This window comes from Vespa mandarinia, chromosome 3 (genome assembly GCF_050613455.1).
Source record: "Vespa mandarinia isolate Hongniang chromosome 3, ASM5061345v1, whole genome shotgun sequence".
Classification (NCBI taxonomy): Eukaryota; Metazoa; Arthropoda; class Insecta; order Hymenoptera; family Vespidae; genus Vespa; species Vespa mandarinia.
Genome location: NC_140812.1, coordinates 6630955 through 6646774, shown reverse-complemented (window position 1 = coordinate 6646774; position 15820 = coordinate 6630955).

Below are 15820 nucleotides of genomic sequence, written 5' to 3'. Positions count from 1 at the left end.
CATCGGACTGATCGTTGAGAGGTATTGCGGGAGAGAAAAAAAAGCGGTGAAGAGAGAAAGAGAGAGAACAGAGACCTTGCGACGCACCTGCTCTCAGGTGCAATGCCTCTTCCCCTCCTTTTCTCTTCTCTCACTCTTTCTTTCTCTACTACCTTCCTTATTCTGTGAATACATATGTATGTACATATATACAGACGTATATGTCGACTTTAATCCTCGACCAATTACTTCGAGTATCATCTACACTTGCATCTTTCATCTTGAATATTTTTACTTATGCAGGGTGAGTCACCTCACGTCCTACCCTGAAATATATCTCTTTTTGATCTTTTTTTTCTTATTTCGTTTTTTTTTCTTTTTACAAAAAATCAAGATTATTCTCTTTCGTCAACGCTTCGACTCTGTCGATTCGATTTTATATAAATCAATAAAACTTGTTATACATATTTTAACATGAATTTATTTGAAATTGAGTATTTATTATTGATTAATTTTCTTCGTTAATTTTTTCGAATTAATTTCTTATCGATCATAGAACATTGTTCTTTCTAATGCTTTCGATATCTTGAAAAACTAAAAGTAATGTTTTAGGGAAACACGTTAGATGACTCAGATCAAATACTCATCACGTGAGATTCTTAGCTGGCAATTCGTAATGTATCCGATTACGAATAGACACTTGAAGGTATTATGATCTAATTTAGAGGTATTCATAGCCATGCCTGTAGGCAAGGTCGTCCACCTCGTTCTTTCCGGATTTCTTTTCGAGTCGTTCGAGTGTCCGATATTACACAAACGGACGTTATCCTGGTATCCGCGATATTCTTGTTCGGTGTATTAAAAGAAAGTCGTTACGTTCCTTCGAGGAAAGTTGTGGTGGGAGTAACGGAGAACACACGCGAGACAATGTAACGCGCTCTTAAATTAAAAGCGTGACGAGTAAAGAGAACCGATCGGTTAAAATACGTGTATAAAATTTAGAACGACTCTTCGTAAATGTATAATTGGCCGAGATTTACCAGCCGTGCAACTTTCTATGTTAATTTTTCTTTTGCGAATATGTAACGTTGTTTTTTTTTGTATCTCTTTTTTTTTTTCTTTTCACAAAATAAGATATCAATAAAATCGTACGAGTTTTGGTGTCGCCGATTTAAAAAATAAGAATAATAGAGGAAGAAAGACACCAATCGGTAAAATTCTCAAAATCATGCCGAGTTCACAAAGGCATGCCGATCCTTATGATCGAAAGTTCGAAGAAGTAATCTAACGGATTATATCGCGCTTTTAAAACTTTGACCGGTAAGAATTGGTGCTCTTGTAATTGGCTGAATTGGCCAATGAAAACATGCTCAGAACATTCCAGTAGCGGACGATTCACCTGTTGATTCGCGAGAAGGACTTCCTGTATCGCTTGATTCTCGGTATTTCATTCGGAAAGATCGTAATCTATAGTATACTGGAGATTATATGGTAATATATAATCTCCAGTATGTTTTGCGAAGATAATTAATTGGTTTTTATCATTATTCCTCATTTGCAAGGTTTTTGTCGATCGCTAATTGAGAGCGAGTTATCATCGATCATGAATGAAAAATAAAAAGAGAAAAAAGAAAAAAAGAAAAGAAAGAACAACAGTGACAACGAAAGAAATAAAAAAGGAGAGGTAATAAGATAATATTAAAAATCTTGAATTCGTTGTAAACGAAGTTTGAAGGTTTTTGTAATTATATATATTCTTCAGGGGCAATTAGAATGTTCCTCGTCGTCTGGCGATCTCTTCCTTCGATCGGCCGGTAGAGAACCGTGCTGGAATCGGCCGTGCGAGTCGAGTCGCTTGTTCGCTTCGCATCGTCGGTATCTATACCAATTACGAACGGCGGCTGGCCAAGACGAAATTAAAGCTTTTATTTCGGCGTGCGAAGGGAAAGAAGTAACGTCGGCGGAGTCGAACGAGCGAGCGAACGGAATTAGCCAAGTGAAACGGTGAACCTCCGACCCTTCTACAGCTTGAACAGGCTCTCTTATGGTACCTAACATGTGTATCACGAGCGTATATACCGTAGATGCGTAAGTATACGTATCTTATGTAGACAAGGGCCACACGCGTATGGATATTCTCCTCTCTATGTTCTGTCACGCTACGTTGTTGAAGCTTCGTGCCAAAAAATGAACGCCTTACCGTTCCCCAAAATTTTTAGTCCATACGTTTCTCTTCCTCTGCTCGAATCCGTCATCACGCAGCGCATATTTGTGGTTTTCACGCATTCGTGAGTGGATATGATTTACTTCTCCTTTTTTTTTTTTTTTGGTTTTGTTCATTTTTTTCTCTTTCCTCTTGATTGCAGACACTCAAATCTGTGTCACCTCGACAACACTTATTATTGTTTTCTAGTTTCTTTTTTCTCTTTTTTTTCACAAATATGAGTAAACCTTTTGTAATACATTGTAATAGTCACTTTTATTGTATTACGTGGCAAATGATTTGAAAACCGGACTAAAAGTTTACGTTTCTTTTGAAATCTAAATTATTTCCATCGAAACAGTAAAGTACTTGAGAATTCTGAAACTCGTTCGTAATCGCAAAGTAACATTTCGAGGGAGATTCGTAAATACGTAGATAGAACATAATGTTTCCCGTACTTAGGTTGGGTTAGCTAATTTACCGTTGTTGGGAACGCTTTCGATTCAGCTTAAGTAAAATTTAGTGCACAGACAGAGCAAGCTGTTTAGAAATTCAGATCTTTGAGATTACAATGAAGTATCACAGTGAACTAATTTTGTCCGTTAACATGCTTTCTTCATAAGCATTTTATTTCTAGCATTAATATACTTGTTAAATAACACAATTGATTAACGATATAACAAACTCTGTTTTAATACTAATTACATTTTAAAATAATCTCTGAATTTCTCCATGATCCTAAATACATGAAGGAATATGAATTAATCTAGGATGCGATTGAATGGATGAAGAAGAATTATTAAAAGGACACCGTTAAAAGAAACTTTATAGCTCTTGGCTAGGACTAAAGACATCGGCGTCGTCGGCTAAGTCGGCGTCAGCGACGGCGAGGCACCGAGCGTACTTCCTGCCGCTTGACCGGAAGTCGCGAGTCAGAGGCTCGGCTCTACGTAGGCGTTACGCTTCCTTACGCGTATCTACAGTCTCGTGGCAACGAAACAAGCAGTTTCGCCTCCACTTTGCTTACTATTTGCCGAAGAAAGCAACCCTTCGTTTTGGCCTACCTCGTGGTCCAAATAATACTTGTCAAATTTATATACTTCACTTTCGTTAACACATACAGATTTACTTTCTAATCAATTTCATATATGCAGTGCGTTTCAGAGCATGTGGGTATAACTTCGCTAATGGATTCAATACATTAAAATAAGAAAAAAAAGTTCATATGAATATATTTCCGATATCAACTTATTTCTTAGATAAAATCGTTTATGTATTATATTAATTTTTACTTGCCTTTACAGAAATTGTCCGAAGTGATTACCTTCGGTGATCGAGGATCGATTATGGAGGACCAATTAATTGGTCGTTGAAATTAAATTCAATAGAATTTTATTTGTGGGGACACTTAAAGCAATTAGTTTATACAAAAGAATAATAAATAACGTTGAGATAATCCAGCAATGTATTATTTTATTGGGCCAATAAATTCCTACAATACCAGATAACTTTGAGCAAGTCAGAATCTTAATAAGAGGTCTAGAAATTAATATTCGAATTGAAGGTAGTCACTTCGAGTAATTTCTTATAATGGCAGGTAAATAATCGATGTAGTATAAAAACAACTGTTTGGAAACAATCGGACATAGGATTATGTTGGGCATATTTTAATATGAACGTCTTTTCTTATTTTAACATGCTGAATTCACCAGTACAGTTTATGTTCTGAGATATACTCTGTATAAATCCATGTAGCGCCTTTAATAAGTTTATTATCATAAAAAATACATATACAGAAAAATAGTCATTTTTACAAGTGTAAGAGACAATATTTTACGACTCCTAAGGACAACTGGCAATTACCTCTTTTATTTGAACTGGCAATTAAAAGAAAGAACTGGTCTATTCAAAATGGTATCATTTAAAGGAACAGCTTTCACAATGGGTCTACGCGGTGAAATGTAAGCGCCTACGAAAGCCATAAAAGTTACAAACCTGGACGATCCTCGTTTCATGTAGGTTGAACGCAGAACGAAGGGGAATACCTCGAAGAGACGGCTTCAAGCGTACATCCGGATGATATAAAGGAGAAGTCCGACTTTGCTCGGAGGAGCCATTAAATTTTATTTCTTTTATTTCACATTCGGTATGTTTTAATAGATGTTAATCTTTCCTTCAATTTCTATCTTCGAAACTTAATAGATTAATATTTATAAATATAAGTTCAGGAACAGTATCGTTGATACTGTTTCTGAATAGAATAATATTTTAACTGAAAATGAACAAAATTCAATGATATTTTTAAATTAATGAGAATAAATTAAAGGTAGAAAATTCATTTTTAAACGTTTATTCGGCCATGTTGGCAGAAGGAGAAATTTCGAGGAGGAAGAAGCGGTATCGTAAGGAAGAATAATTCTTCACTGGTAGGACTTAGTGGCTTGGAAAGAAATTATCTTCCGGTCCGTGCACTCGGCAGGAAACCTAATGTCAGTCTTCCTGTCGTGGGAATGTTCGCGGTCCGTATCAAGGTCTGGACGAATACGAATCGAATGAAAGCAACTCCTCCGCGAATGAACTTTTCATTTGATTCTCATTATCCCAGGATGAAAAACTAACCGTTCATCTATACAAGTTATCCTGACCTTACTTAAAATATATTTCCTATTATCCAAAAGAAAATAAATTTTCAAGCTCTCTTGCAATTTAGAAACCATTTAAAAAAGAGAAACGTGATCGAGAGGACAGCTTAGAATTTAGGAATCGAATAATCGGAAAAGAAATTCCGTCCACGTTTGTCCCGAAAGGAAAAATTCAATGCTCCTTTTTCCTGACGCTCGAACGAACAGCATTCGTTCGCATCTTTCAAGAAATTGGAAGGGGAGAAAGCATTGTCGTCGTGACAATCGGACGTGGCGCGCGTGCCACGATAGAAACGTGCCTCGAGTGGCTCCATCAATGTGAAGAGAAAAAAGAAAAGAAAGAAAAAGAAGAGAAGAGAAGAGAAGAAAAGAAAAGCATCCGAGGAGAAATCAAATCGCCGGAAAAGCTTAGAATCCCGTAGATAAAAGGAAATGACGGCTCGCACGTGCGATCACGAGATAAAGAGAGAAAAAGATATATAGAAAAGGCAAAGAAGACGAAGACGAAAACGAAGAAGAAGAAGAAGAAGAAGAAGAAGTGGAAGTGGCGCGTGGCATCGCCGAATAAATATCCGATGCCGCCAGATGTTGCGGTGAAGCCCACAGCTGCCGCGCCTCGCTGCCCTCCTTTGCTTTTCCTCGCGGTTTTTTTCATACTAGCAAGCAGGTAGACACCAACGCTTTCGTCCACTGGTGGTATTCGATGCTTTCCGACCTTATTTAGTCTTCGCATGATCGCTTTCCAAACTATCTGATCTATCCGGATCCAAGTATTCAGATTTTAACTCTTTTTCCTTATCTTCTTCATCTCATATGATGCACATTCTGATAGAAATGTAAGTTTACATTTTTTCTTTCCTTTTTGTTTTTTTTTCTTTTTTTTTACAAGTCTCATAAAAAGTAAGACTCTTCTCTATTAGAACATATTTATATAGATTTATACTATAAGCGTAAGTGTTCGTGCATCAGAGTTTGTAGAAGGATTCAAGACACGAGCGCTTTTATTGGACATCATATACCATGCATACTACGTATGTACGGATTCACGTATAGGTGTGTGTGTGTGATCATACATTTGGCAAACCGTACACGTGTATGGATTATTTCAATGGATTTTTTTTTTCAAGAGGAATCATCCCTTTCTCGACCGTACCATGCGTACATTATACTTAAATAAACACGTGTAGGTACGTATGAATTTATTTTAAATAAAGATTATGTATATACTATAAGATGAAGAAATAAATTCATGATTTTTTCTTTTGCGCTCTTTGCCGTAGAATATATCCATACCCCCCATCCCTTACCATTAGGATACCCCCCATCCTCTAGGATTTAATAAAGAGAAAAATTTGAAAGGAGATCTAAAGAGACGCGAAGAGGATGATTTCCGTATCGGTTCGTAGAACGAGACACATGGGAGGAAAAGGAAGAAAGCGAGAAGGGGATTCTTCGTGCGAGAAGAATAAGATGGGAAGGAAGTGGCGGTGGGGGTCGAAAGCGAATATCCTTCCTGCCCGGGAGTTGTAAACAGGCAGCTGCTCGGATTTAAGCACGTGCTACCACCGTGCTACGATGGCTGCGTCATTGCGTGGATAGGTAGGTTGGTAGGCAGAAAGCTAGGTGATTCTCTACTATACCGCTTAGCGCGCGCGAGATACGTGTACTCGCACACGATTCGTGTATCCACGCGCACGATATACTCGGGCACGCATGCGTGTCACCCTCCGTTTCTGGAACGTAACCAAGTTCCCCCCTCGATTTACCATCTACGAACGGTTCCTTCAGCCGTTCCTTCTGCCGTTCCTTCGTTGGTATCCTTCAAGTTTTTACGATAAAACGATTTTTATGATGGGATGGACAATAAAATGACATTTAATTATAGGTATGTTAATAGATGAGTAAATTTCATTATCGTAGATACGTGATCCGTCGAATTGTAAGTATCGATGATGGTTAATCATGGTTACAGAATCTGTGCATGTATACTGTGAAAAATGAATATAATCGTGGCGAATAATGAAATCGTTCTCTTTTTTTTTTTTTTGTATTTCTTTATTAATGGAAATTATCCTTATTGGGATTTTGGTCGTCTAACCAAAAGAAGTATGGTTTAACGAATGTGAAACTCGATTTGAAAGAAACCTGTACAGTCGAAGATCGGGATCCCTTCTACAACTTAATAAGATTCACCCCACGGAATGAAAATCTGTTCGTACATACACCCGTGCACAAATTGGATCACGATAAATTGTACGAATGCGATTTTACAAGTTATCCTTTCAACGAGGAATGTTTCTTAACCGAGCTCGAATGAAAAATCTCAGATGATTGATGGTTATTAATTTTCCGAAATTTGCAGGTGTATTCTCGTGAAATTCGCTATCGAGCTGGTACTTTAGCAGTTCGTGTATCTTACGAGATGCGCAGGACTAGAATATTACTGAGGATATTTATTGGTCAGCCCTCTCGTTGCCATACCTGATAATCATGCGACACCTGTTACGACATAACACTTACTTAATTGGAGGCCTACAAACAGCTGCCCACACGCCGAACCAATCACGGCGCTTTGCCTGAAATTCTTCGTTGGTCGTGACATCCCCTGATCGCGCACCTGTTCCGATCAAATATTCTCCCGTGAAAATCCTTGACCAAAATTTTTTTAACAGGGAAAGTCTACGAGGTTCCCAATGTACTCACAAATTCGACTTACACTGATTTCGGAAACATCGATGAAAATAAATCACGTTTATCAGGTGCTGCCTAAACTGCACCTGTCCGCACTAACCAGTCAGACTTCTCGATCGAGTATTCTTAAAATTGCGAAATCTCTATTAATTTGTGATGTCTACGATATGTATGAAATACTTTTTATTTCATCAATTTATTGTTAGCAGAAATTTAAGTTTCTGAAAGTCAATAGTAATACCGCGCACGTATTACAATAGAGAACATATTACAATATTATATAATAAATTGATCTATTTTAGATAGTATAAGTAAAGCATTGATTGAACTTAACAAAAGTCCATTGTTGTTAATCGCGTATTCATCGCGTGAACAATTGAAATACAATAGTAGCGATCGAATGTCGATCTTATGATTTCCACAATTAAGAAAGTGATCATTGATTTTGCATTATATTCTATCGGTTCTCGATTTACAATTGCATTGTACGTAAACGTTCATTCGAGTATTTACAATTTTTAGTGTTAAATTTGTCTCATTGAACGTCCCATTGAAGAACTTAATCGCTTGACGAATAAGATAGTATAGTTAGTTCGTATAATATTTATAATGAACGGATCGGTTAAACTAGGGCGTTACCGATATTCAAACCATTATTCGAAGCACAGATGGTTGTCCTCCATCAAAAGGAAAACTTTTCTAGGTCGAAGGAAAAGGAAAGGACACCATCCGGCTTAGCCGAGGCTCAGGACGGTGTCTGGCTTGTTCGCTGATGGTGGTAGGAGGGCATGGCACGTGCCATGAAGGAAAGACATGCAGCCTGACTGGCAGCGATACTTTTCTGTAGCTATAGCATCCGCGAGGACGATCTTGCATCTGTTGCTTTTTTCCCTTCTTAAGTTCCGAAAGCCGAAAACGGCGGTTCACTTAAGATACGCTTTATCTTTTTGTACCACCTGGTTCGTGAACCGATAACAAGATCGATGAATCTTTGTCATGTAGAAAAGAAAAATGAAAAAAAAGGAAAAAAAAAGAAAGAAAAAAGAAGCTACAACGCCGAAGAATCTCGCGAAATTTGACACTTCAGAGTGACCAACATTTTTCAAATCCTTGACATTCGTAAAATGATATTCAAATATAACTAAAATCGTTACCATATGACGCGTAGAGAGAGAAAGAGAGAGAGAGAGAGAGAAATATAAGTAGAAAATGCAACGATGTCAATCGATGCGTCCATTCGAGAACGGTAGAGCAGCATCCACACGTTTCCATCGATGGGTACCATCTGTCGTTCTTTTTTTCGCTTCTTTCTTTGCGCAAACAATTAAGGTCGATCGAATTTTACGAGAAGAGCTCGGTTTCCAACTTATCAAGCACGCACGCGTCGCCTCATTATTCGTGCACTTTTAAACACGTCTTATCTCAAATTTCTCTCTCGGATGGAGAGACACACGTTGTTCTCGACGAACCTGCTCTTTCTTTCTCGCTCTCGTTTCTTTTACAAACGAGGATGAGCGAACGCGTGCCACGAATTATCATTCCGCATGTTCATGAGCGTTCGGTGGCTGACACAAGGTAACAACCTGAGTACCCTCTCTCATAATTCACTGACCATTAGTACCTTACATCATAATGGAATAATGTTTCTACTTAAGTCGTTCGTATACATGAGGTGAAGGTTAATTAATAAAATTATTTAAACAGATGATTGATCAAAACCGATGATTGATCATTCGATGTATCAGACATCTTGATGACATAAAATCTTTTAAGAACACTTTCTGAGATTTCAAATCCGAGAGCATTAATAACATCGTTTTAAAAGAAAATATACAATCGGAGTTGGATAAAAATTTTATAAAAAATTAAAATCATCCTTTAGACACCTAGTTTGATATATAATATTATTTATATATGTGTACTTTCAATTATCGTAATACCCGTTTAACGTGACAACACGTTAGATCGTAAAACCTAACACTTTAGCGTAAAAGTAGCTTGACGAAAGGAGGGATGTGGTGAGTAGAGTCTCGAGAAAAAGGGGGAGAAGCCAAAGTAAGCTTGTGGCATTTTCGATAGCAATTTCGTATCACTGCTCGACCGGCACGCGGTACGCGTACGCTTTGCTCGAGATAGGTGAAGGGAGGAGAAGGAGGAGGTGATGTTGGAGGGGAGGAAAAGAGGAAAGAAGAAGCGCGAAGGGGAAGACGAGAAGGGGCAGATGGCATCGTCTTCTTCGCAGCCAAGTGGCAGCGGGCACACGCCAACCGAGTCGAAACATCTGCCGCTACTTCCCAGGAGTACAAGAGAACCACCGACTCGAAGGCAGCAGGCCCCTCTAACAGGCAGTCCCTTGGACTTGGAGACCCGAACTTTCTTATTTCGTATCTTTTCCAACCACTGTTTCCTCTCCCACCAGTTCCATCCCACTCTTTGCGAGCTATTTCTTTTCCTTCTTCCTTTTTTCTACAAACTTTTGTCGGACGTGTACAGCACCTTTCCCTGCAGAACTTTTTCGGCTTTGCTATTTTCACTTATGGTTTTCACAGATCCCAAGTTATATTTAGTTATTTTCTGATCTACTTAGCACCATTTTTTAAAAAACTAACGATGGATCGATCGGATCTTGAAGACATCTTATCGACGGTGTCTCATATATCCAAATATATGTAAGTATACATGCGCATCAGTGAGCGGATCATATAGAAAGTGATCTTGATGCGATAATTTGTTCTAATCCGTCAGGTGTCAGCAAAATGTGACAAAATCTAAAAGAACGTAGTGCTATAAATTTATATTGAAAAAGCTTGTGACACTAATCTACAGAACAGAGAAAGCTGAATAAAGGAAACGAATATCTCTGCTTCCCCCTTCGTTCATCTTCTCGGCATCTGGCACACCAGTAGTCCAAACATTCTTTTATCGTGAGTACCTATCCTTCTGTAAGTAAATGGCTCATACCTGCCGACGATGGGCCGGCAACGAACAAGCGGCAATGGCCCAACGCCGGCTGCATCGTGTAATATTCGCGATACTTGCCGATCAACGCCAAAAAGCACTTGCCTCCTTGAGCCCTTGCAACGCGAACGCTGTCGCACCCGGTGGAAAGTGTCAATAGGATCTCTGTACACGTTGGAATATCACCGAGGCAGCTGCTACGGCAAGCAAAGAAATCACAAGTGCGATAGGAACGAGTATAGTTTAACAGTGTTCGATTTCTATGAGTCAGCAGGTCACGGAAAACAAGGTGTTTAGAAAAAAGTCACGTTCTCGAATTTCGTGATACTAAATTTTTGTTCTCCTACGTAGGGTAGAAAATTTCGTTCGAAGGCCACCGGTTGAATAGCTCTGATATCGACAAATCGGAGCACGTACCGTGAACTTGACTCAACTATTTATTCGATCGTTAGTACGTGTGTGAAAGATCGATTCAAGGTTTCCCGAAGGATGAACGTGTGATTTTTTTTATCGATGCGACGTGTTTAAGAAAAGATACGGATATATTAAGAGATACAGGGATTCTCTTGGTGATCTGAAAAAAGAAAAAAAAATACTTGGTCGACTCGTGAATTGGCTAAGGCCAATTATCGAGGCTTCTGGGCGTCTCACCGGTTTTGGAAAATGTTCTCGATTCGTTAGAAGTGAACCACTCGAATTAACGAGGCCGATAACGGTGCCGGCAGGTGCCACGTGCTCCAAAATATCGTGGACTACCCGTCATTCTTGTTTTCTCGCTTTGGACTCGCGATATTTAGCATCGTAAGTACGAAAGTACTCGTTTGAGAGAAAAAGAGAAAGAAGGAAAGAGTGTGAGAGGGAGAGAGAGAGAGAGAGAGAGAGAGAGAGAGAGAGAGAGAGAATGTCGATCGAATCTTTATGGAATAAAAAGTTACTTGTGCGGGAAAGTGACTTATCTTAATTTCTTGTAATGACCTGTAATAACCGTATAGAAAATGTGAAAAATGACTCGATATATATATTGTTCAATATCGATATCATTCTGCCGGCTGTAAACTTTATTAAAAAATCCCTTCGGCCTCGCATTTCAAGCGTGCATGAAATCTTTTTGCCACGCTAAATCATTGCGTCTTTAGCTCGAGGCCATTTTTTTCTCTCATTTCCTCTGAGAAACAAGGGAAACCCTCGTCGTTGGAAATTTTGGCAGCTGTTCGGGATACGGAAATGACCCTGGACTCTCGGCTTCTCTTTCTTTATAAAAAAAAGCATGCAAGGAAAGAGGAAAGCGGAGAAAGTAAAAAAAGAATGATCTATTTGTCTCTATTCATTTATTAAAATGCGAATTTTGAAAATACGATGTTTAAATAAATAACTATTCTTTCTCTTCTTCTCTCTCTCTCTCTCTCTCTCTTTCTTCTTCTCTCGCTTTTTCTTTATCCTTTTATAGTAAAGAAGGCTATTAATTATTTTTGATCCAACTCGAGAGTAATTGTCGATTTCATTTAGAGTGTCTAATTATGAGAGATCAGAATGTTGGATATACTTTCTTCGTGAGATACTTTCCTGTGGAACGAATTTGTGCGTGGAACAATGTAATGAGATATCGATTTTGCACCTGTTGCCTAGATATAAGTAATGAGAAAGGTCCGATGATTAACCAGCCACTGTGCATGAAGATATACATCGACGCAAATTAATGATCGTTCTATGTTGATTAAATTTCCTTCGATTGTTCGACATCCATAAATTATTTTATAGAATTTCCCAATTGTATTCCTCATTAATTATATTATTATAGAATCGTACGAGCGTTCATAAGTTACGTTTGATACGACCCGTGATTTGTATTTGATTAATTCTGATCGTAAATAATGGTATTTATTATTCGTTGAACGTTTAGCAAAGAAGGCAAATCGACGACATTCGGTTGTTAATCCTATGATTTATCTTCTCTGTGTTCCCTTTTCTTCCACCATTTTAACCGTTGCGTCTCTTTTTGAATCGTCAAGAAGAAGATCTGAGAGGTGGTTCTACGTTATGATTCAAAAGATTCTCTATGGTCTTCGGGGTGTCTCGCAGCTGTTCCTAACCTTCTCTATTTTCTCGATGGTCTCCTAACGTTTTTCGCTCTTCCAAACGTCTTCTTACCTAACTGCCACGGAGTACCAACTATTCCTCAGAATTATGCTTATTCATTTTTCGTATCCAACCTCATATAAAATCCGTACTCAAGGTGTCTTCTGCATAGATCTAACGATTCTTTAAGGAACCTACATCGAAAGATTGATTGAGGCCGGATAAAAAACATTTTCGAAGGTGGTAACGATCCCTAAAAGATTTCGAAGGGTTCGAGAAAAAGAGAATGGATGGTCGACAGATTGCCGGCTTCGATCGTAGTCTTTAAGGTTTGCCAGCCGGCGAACCTCGGCTTCTTCTGCATGCTTTTGCCCGCTTCACGACTGACTCCTGCCATCGAAGATTTCACCCCGCGAAATTTATCGAAACAGAAGGTATTTTACATTTAAGAAAAGCACGGATTTTCCATCATTCCTAAAAGAAGTCAACTTATAAAACATTTGTTTGTAGTTTAGTTTGTTTCTTTACCTCGACGAAATTTACTGACTGCGAGAAAGCATGACTATTATTAACAAACAATATTTCATTGCCAAAAGATTAAGTACTTATATATTACTATAAGGATATTATATTCTTGTCACGAACTCCCGATAACTGGACTTGGGATTCCAAATTATGTGATAATAGTGAAGATACATATTGATAATATTGAAAGATATTGATAAGAGTATCGGTAATAGCAGGACTTTTATCGTCAGCAGAATCACTACCGTCACCACCTCCGTTACCACCACCTTCATCACCGCCAACACCATCACCACCACCACCACCACCAGCAGCAGCAGCAGCAACAGCAGCAGCAGCAGCAGCAGCAGCAGCAGCAGCAGCAGCAGCAGCATGAGCAGGAGCAGAAGGCACCAGCACTAGCACCGGCCCTCACGACCACCAGGTGCTACCCACCTTCGGTACCTCCCCGTTCTCGTTCTTGAAAAAAACCTTCTTCGTGAGTTCGGCCCTCCCTTTCTTCGCTTCTTCTCTGGCTTTATTCCTCGAGATTTCCACCATCTGCAGCTTCGTGCCACTCCTCACACACGGAGACGCTCGGATATCTATACGGATACAACAGACGCGATCCACCCTCCCCTCAGCCCCTCCTTTTTCCCTTCCCTCACATACTCGTTTCCTCAAATTTGCACGTTATCCCTTCGCTCTTCCAAAATAATCGTAAAAACAAAATCCCTGCCGAGTATGTATCCCAAGAAATCCTTCTGCATCTAATTTCCTCTTTTTAATGTCTGTAATTAGTCACGACGATTATACGAGTCTAGTCCTAGCCATTTGCACGATTAGTCGTTTAACGGGGATCATTCGCGAATTCGAGGATCTCTCCTCTTAAATGTCACCTGTAAAAACGCGTTAATGGAACGGGCTTGTTATACGGCAAAATAAGGACAGTCGAATGGAGAAGGAGAAAGAGAAAGACATACCATCGTCCCGCATTCTTCGTATTTCGCGGGACAACGTGGACTCCATTACGATTGTCTGGGAATGCAAAATGGAATGTTTTTACCTTTCTTGAGAGACACAAATCGAGAGGATAAAATTAGCAAGAGAATATTGTTAATTTATGTTTTATTGAATGTTTTGCGAAAGCAAAGGATAAACAATTACACGAATTTCTTTACCATAAAATTGAAGGAGAAAATAATAATTTTCTCGACGGATACGTCAGATCGAAGTTGTGACGAGCGTAAAAGTTACATACTTACGTTGTTGCGGGCTTATTAAAAGTGAAGCGCGACCTTCCTCGTTACGTTACATCCATCGACGAGTTAAAAAGCTTCTGCTTTCGCAGCTGCCTTGTCGTTCGAAAGTTGTTTACACTTTTGCGAGCATGCATATACATACATACATACATGAAAACATATATACATATGTACATATATATGCGTATAGATATATACGAATTTATATATATATATATATATATATATATATATATATATATATATAAATGTACAGACGCTAGGGAGAGGCATCTCTCGAAGGTATTATCATTGGCGCCGGAGAGATGGATTAAGAATGTTGTGTTGTCGCAAGAGAGAACTCCAGGACAGTACGCACTTTCCTGAGAATATCTAAAGTTTGTGCAGGTGATGCGGCTTTACTTTTTTACTTTTAAAAGTCCTTTAAAAATAATAAAATTTCGCAAAAGCTTGAGACAGTTTTTCTTTCTTTTTTTTTTTTATTTTTACGATTACTTTTACTATTATTATATAAATCGTTATTTTTAAAGGAGCTTTGAAAGGTTTATTTTTTTCTTATCGACTTATAATATTAATAAGCACGTAATAAAAATAAATTGCCAATATCTCTAGCGGAAATAAGCGTTAAATAAATTTTCTTTTTTCTTTACTTTAATTTAACCTACACCATTTCTAATAATAACAGCTTATATAATTGTCGATAAATTTAAAATGATACATTTTTCTTTTCCCTTTTTTTTTTCTATAACTTTACAAAGTGGCAAATAGTAATGTGAAATATCCAGAATGCAGTTCTTTAGGCGAAACTTTCGAAGGTAATTAATCGCGAAGCGTATTGTTCTTTCTCTTTTCAGATTAATCGAGAAATCGATTCTTCGCAGTATACAACGGTCTCGCTTCGGCGATAACTCGTTTGATTTAACTAGACTAATTTGACGTCTTGCTTTCGTTTCCAGTGACTAATTAACGAGCACCATCAACGTTCCTAAATTAACATCGTATCTAACGCTCTCTATTAAACCTTTTTCTTTTTTTCTTTCATTCTTTCTTTTTTTTTTTTCTTTTAAAAAGCGAAAATAATTTCTATGATTTCGTCGTAATGTCATGGGAATTATCGAATCGAAAATATTTTATGTGATACGTTGAAACACCTTCGCAATATAATACGCTTCATTACCTTTTGATATAATATCATGCTCTAATTGTTTGCTCGTTCCGTAAATAGCAAGAATACAGTGCTAAAGTTCCGTGTCTCGTCGTAACACTATAGGTATATAAAGTCATGTTCACTTTCTATTTTCATGAATTTATTGTTTAATGTATTTTTAGATATTGAGTTTGCTTCATTCAAGTTGCTTACGAACGGTTATCTACAGGGAAACATAGTGGAAGCTATTTTCAGGAGCAACCAGGAAAAAAAGAATCTCACGGTTTTCGAGGTTCAATAGGGTTAAAAGGAATTACATTATCTTGAAGAGTTTGGACGAGAAAACAAGAGGACTCGC